The sequence below is a fragment of the Mauremys mutica genome, chromosome 1, assembly GCF_020497125.1.
Source record: "Mauremys mutica isolate MM-2020 ecotype Southern chromosome 1, ASM2049712v1, whole genome shotgun sequence".
Taxonomy (NCBI): domain Eukaryota; kingdom Metazoa; phylum Chordata; order Testudines; family Geoemydidae; genus Mauremys; species Mauremys mutica.
The window spans coordinates 92,080,574-92,086,573 of record NC_059072.1 but is presented as its reverse complement, the minus strand read 5'-3'; positions in this window follow the sequence as shown (position 1 = coordinate 92,086,573).

Below are 6,000 nucleotides of genomic sequence, written 5' to 3'. Positions count from 1 at the left end.
TCAATTTATAACCACTGCAGAAGCACTTCCACCAGGAGGGGCAGTGTGGGGAGCTGAGAGATTGGTCTCTCAGTTCTGCTCACAGCTTCCTGCTGGGAGCCCGGGTGCCCTTCTGGCTCTCTGCTCCCTGCCAGTTCTCTCCCCCCTACCCTGCCCCCGCTCTCTGTTCTGTGCTCCCCACCAGGAACCCATCTGCCCCTCTCTCAGCTCCCTGCTGGGAACCTGTCAGCCCTCCCAGCTTTGTGCTCCCTGCCAGGAGCAGGGCAGCTGCCCAGGCCCCCAGCAGGGAGCCAGGAGCCTTGGGGAGCAGCCTGGCTGGGAGCATGGAGGACTTTCTTGTCAATTTCACAGCTCTGTGCTGGAGCTGGTAAATTGACAAGAATGACAGTGGACAGCCGCTACAAGTAATGCAGTGTCTATGCAGACACTGCATGGCCCTAACTACACTGCCATAAGCCTCTCGTGGAGGTGCAGTTATGTCGGCGTAGTAGGGCAGTTAATCAGCGGGAGCAAGGCTGTAATGTGCACACTGACAAAGTTAGGCTGACATAAGCTGCCTTACATTGACCTAAATGTGTAGTGGAGACCAGGACTCAGCTTAGCGCGGTGGTACTCAGACTGAGGCTTATAAGCGGCCCTTTGCACCACGTGTTAATACAGTGTGTTATTTAATTATTAAGCAATCTAATTCATTAACCAATCAGGATGCTTTTACTATGTTATTAACCAATTGTAGTTGATACAATAACACTTGGTCATTTTGCTGTGGAGAATTTTTATATATATATAATAAATTATTTCCCCTGTCATACTGTTTAAATATGAATGTATAGTACTATAGTGGATGAAACAATTCATACTACTCTGGCTCTTTTGGGTACTGTTGATCGCTAATTTGGCTCCTGACCCACTTCTCTAAGGTGCCACAAGTACTCTGGGTTTTTTTTGGTTGTTTTTTTTACTGAGGTCTGCGTATCACTGGTTTAGTGCATCTATGTCGCTTCCAAGCACTGGTCACTAGCAGGGGTGCTACACGCAAGGGGCTCCTTGTGAGAATTCACCTTTGGCACTTCCTAAATTTGGCTCCACTCAGGCACTCGGATGTTTCATAACAACTGAAGAAAAGCAGACGCAGCCCTCGATGTGCCTGCCTGTGCCTGGCAGGGAAGAGCTCTTGTGGTGACACTCTGGCCCCAGCAAGCTTCCTCATGTTCCCCGCCCACTCTCTTTGGTTCACGGGGAGGGGGGGGAAGCTCACAAGGGATGGCCATGTGCGTGCAGAGCTGTGGTGAAGCCAGCTGCCACGTGAGCTCTCCCAGAGGAGGAGGGGGCACAATTTTGGCTTGAAGCAAAGCTAATTAGTTTTTGGCACAGACAGGTGTGAAAGGAATTTCTTCTGCCTGAGGCAGGAGGTGCAGGTGATTCCTCTCCCCAGCACCAAGATGAGTTGCTCGTCCAGCACAGGGTTCTATAAGTAAGGCCTGCTGGCTTTACAGTTTGGGGGAAGGGAAGGAAGGTGCCAAGGACATGCTGCTGGAACTTGTTAATGTTGCCCATGTGCAGTTTGGTTCCACTGAGGCAGGGACTGGGGGAGAGGACGGCAGGCCAAACCCATGGAGACTCTAGTGATTTCAGATGAAGAGCTGCAGGTTCACACATGCTGATGACATGCCCATAGACTACACAAAGCTGATGAAAATTACGGGGGTGCCAAGCTGGGTGCTCAAAGTACTGATCACAGCAGCTCCTCGCTGGGGCTACAGGGATACTGGCCACAGCGATGCCAACCTAGGATACCTGAAATGCTGCTCTAATCATTGCAGAAGGATGGCTGAGGGGAGTATTTGCTGCCCACATAAGCGAAAACCATACCTGCTGCTTTCCCTGCTAAAGTAAGGGAGTGCCTCCCCCTTCCCTCCCTCCTTCAAACAACTAGGTTGCCCTTCCCTCCCTGTCTCAAGGGAGCTGAGCTGAAACTGAACACCCACACCAGGCTGTGCCCAGTGCTCAAGTGAAGGGATTAAGGAGAAGCAGTCACGCTGCTGCTGACACCAGGCACACCTCCCTGGCGCTCTTCGAAGGCCTGCCGCTGGGTATTAACTCTAATTCTCCCTCCCGTGGCTGCTGTGACAGGAGCACTTTGATTAATTAGGCCAGGCCTTTCTGCTTGCTGAAGTAGTGAGGTGGGAGGCCTCCCTTAGCTCCCAACTTGGGGAGACGTTTCTTTAGTGCTGCTGAAAAGGGGTGAGATTGGTGCCCCAGCAATCAAATTCTGTAGCCGTAACATAGGGGCAGCAGGCACAGTGCCAGTGGGTGATCCCCCACAAACTGCCCTACCATTATGTCTCCCAGAAATACAGAGGGAGTTCAGAATAAGGGTCAGCTACCTCCTGGGCACCCCCTCATGGCCAGGGGTGCCTGGGTATTGCCCTGCTAACAATTCCTCACCCTTTCAGGACTCCCCCATAACTTCCACATCAAAGGGACAGTCTCACCAGCTTCTTATCAGGCTTCAGTCTCCAGGCACTTCTGGCCACGTTTTTAGTCATTTTTCATTTTGTTAGTACAGCAAACAAAAATTTAATACAACACTACCGTGCCAGCATTGAATTCTGGCCTCAGGGTGTCTCTCCCACAGCTTCCTGCCTCTGGCAGTCTCACCAACTCTCTCAGTGCTCCTGCTGCAGCCTCTCTCTCTCTCTCTAGCTTCCTGCTGCTCTGATAGTGGGACCACCTGATCCAACCCAGGTGTGGGTCCTTCATAATCAGGGTTGGCTGGCTTTAGGCACTCAAGCCCCTATGTGAGAGGTCCCCTGTTACAGGCCTATTCAATCCTTGGTTTCTGTGCTGAGACTTAGTGTCAGTCAAGGGGCTTTTGCCACGGGGGCATGTCCCTCAGGGCTTGTCTAGATGAACTGTTAGTGCATGGCAAGCTGGGGTGTAAATGCACAGCACTCTAGTGTGCCACACACTAACTGTCCGTGTGGCCCTGGCTACCATGCACTGAAAATTCCCTAGTATACACTAACCTACTCCTGTTTCATTGACTCATTTCACAGTCTCAGTCAAAATCACATCCTGTATGATACTGGAATGAAAGATCCTCCAATCTATGATGATGTTTGTCTATAATGAGCAATATCATCACCCAGGTAATTTAGGGTGAGGGACAGTCAGCTGCTAGGGATAGGCTGAAATTATGTCCCTACAAAAGTACTAGAGGGCAACACAACGTGGGCATTGCACTTCAGGTTTATGTGGCAGCCATCCCACCAGCCACCACAAATACTGAGCGCTGCAGCTCTGCCAATACAGGTCGCCAACCCTCCAGGATTGTCCTGGAGTCTCCAGGAATTAAAGATTACTCTTGAATTAAAGATTGTCATGTGATGACACCTCCAGGAATTGGGGCTGTCAATTAATTGCAGTTAACTCACGTGATTAACTAAAAAAAAAAACTAATCACGATTAATCGCACTATTAAACAGTAGAATACCAATTGAAATGTATTAAATATTTTTGGATTTTCAAAATTTTTTTAAATATATTGATTTCAATTACAACAGAGAATACAAAGTGTACAGTGCTCACTTTATATTTGTATTTACAAATATTTGCACTTAAAATGATAAACAAAAGAAATAGTATTTTTCAGTTCACCTCACACAAGTACTGTAGTGCAATCTCTTTATCATGAAAGTGTGAACAGGCATTCACATGGCACTTTTGTAGCTGGCATTGCAAGGTATTTATGTGCCAGATATGCTAAACATTCGTATGCCCCTTCATGCTTCCATAACCATTCCAGAGGACAGGCTTCCATGCTGATGATGCTCATTAAAAAAATAATACATTAATTACTTAGTGACTGAACTCCTTGGGGGAGAATTGTATGTCTCCTGCTCTGTTTTACCTGCATTCTGCATATATTTCATGTTATAGCAGTCTCAGATGATAACGCAGCACACGTTGCTTGTTTTAAGAGCACTTTGACAGCAGATTTGACAAAACTTAAAGAAGGTCCCAATATGAGATTTCTAAAGATAGCTACAGCACTCAACCCAAGGTTTAAGAATCTGAAGTGCCTTCCAACATATGAAAGGGACGAGGTGCGGAGCATGCTCGCAGAAGTCTTTAAAAGAGCAACACTCTGTTGCGGAAACTACAGAACCCAAACTATCAAAAAAGAAAATCAATCTTCTCCAGGTGGCATCTGACACAGATGATGAAATTGAACATGAGTCAGTCCACACTGCTTTGGATTGTTATCGAGCAGAACCTGTCAGCAACATGGATGCATGTCCTCTGGAATGGTGGTTGAAGCACGAAGGGACATATGAATCTTTAGCACATCTGGCATGTAAATATCTTGCAACACCAGCTACAACAGTGCCATGCGAACGCCTGGTCTCTCTTTTAGGTGACACTGTAAACAAGAAGTGGGCACCATTATCTCCTGCACATGTAAACAAACTTGTTTTTCTGAGCGATTGGCTGAACAAGATGAAGGACTGAGTGGACTTGTAGGCTCTAAAGTTTTACATTGTTTTGTTTTTGAATGCAGGGTTTTTTTGTACATAATTCTACGTTTGTAAGTTCAACTTTCATTATAAAGAGATTGCACTACAGTACTTGTATTAGGTGAACTGAAAATTAAGATTTCTTTTGTTTTTTACAGTGCAAATATTTGTAATAAAAAACAAATACAAAGTGAACACTACACTTTGTATTCTGTATTGTAATTGATATCAATATATTTGAAAATGTAGAAAACATCCAAAAATATTTAAATAAATGGTATTCTATTATTGTTTAACAGTGCAATTAATCGTGATTATTTTTTTTGATCGCATGACAGCCCTACCAGGAATACATCCAACCCAAATTGGCAACCCTAATGCCAATGCACTTCAAGCCTGAGCCTCAGCTTCCTCTGGTGTTGCAGTCCTGAGATCCCACACAGTTCTGCCAAATGCCTCTCACTTCTGATCTCCAGCTCTCTCTTACTTCATGAACTGCTGCAATTCAGGAGTGCTGGATCTAGGGATGCCCTGGGTACAGCAGCACCCCCGGCTTGAAGTGGTTTCCATCATATGCAGGGTTTAGTTTTGTTCAGTGACTTTCAGCACCACCACTATAAAAACTGTTCCAGTACCCCTGCTGCATTGGGTTGGATAAAGTCCACCAGTAAAGGGGGAGCTGGAGTGTGACGCAAACATTCTTTTTCAAAAGGTTGTGGTGAAATTTAGGTCATCGGCAGAGAAGGTGGCTCTCATCAAAAGTTACAAAAATCCCCAAAGAAGCCAAGTTCAGTCCTGAAGGAAGTAGGCAAAACTCCCATTGACTTCAATTGACTACCTCGCCCAATTTCTGGTTTAGACAAAGAAAAGAAGAAATATGTGGATGAGTTATGTGGAAAGGTCATTGCCTGGCCTCCAACAAACTTTTCTAATGGGAAAGTAGGGCCAACTGCCAGTGCTGAGTTTTTCCACCCTCAGGGCTTGGAGCCTTGATGGAGAACGCTATGAGTCATCTTGATCCACAGGACACGCGGCAGAATGGTGCGAAGTCTCTGTGAGGGCAATTGTGACATTCCAAAGCAAAAGACGATGCTGCAAAAATCAATTGTCTCAGCTGAAGAAAAAATAGCATCTATTTACTGGAGGAGACAAGCTACTGGATAACCAAGTTGCTTTGAACAGAGTTTTGCCTTGCCCACACAGAGGTGGAGAGATAGAAGAAGAATTAATAATAACTGCACTCAGGATGCTCTGCTGTACACTTTAAGCCATATCAACATGCAATAAAACTCTATAGAAAAATACTTTCTTAAAATGTGGAATTAATAAAGCAAACTGAGGGGTTTGCTACTGTGAAAAAGGGCCAAGGTCAGAGTAGGAATGAGTTGTAAAGGAAACAAATATGTGTTCAACATTAGTTTTATATGAAAAGCCAACTTTGCAGTGAAAGCTGTAAAAATGGGAAGAGATGTACTAAGAC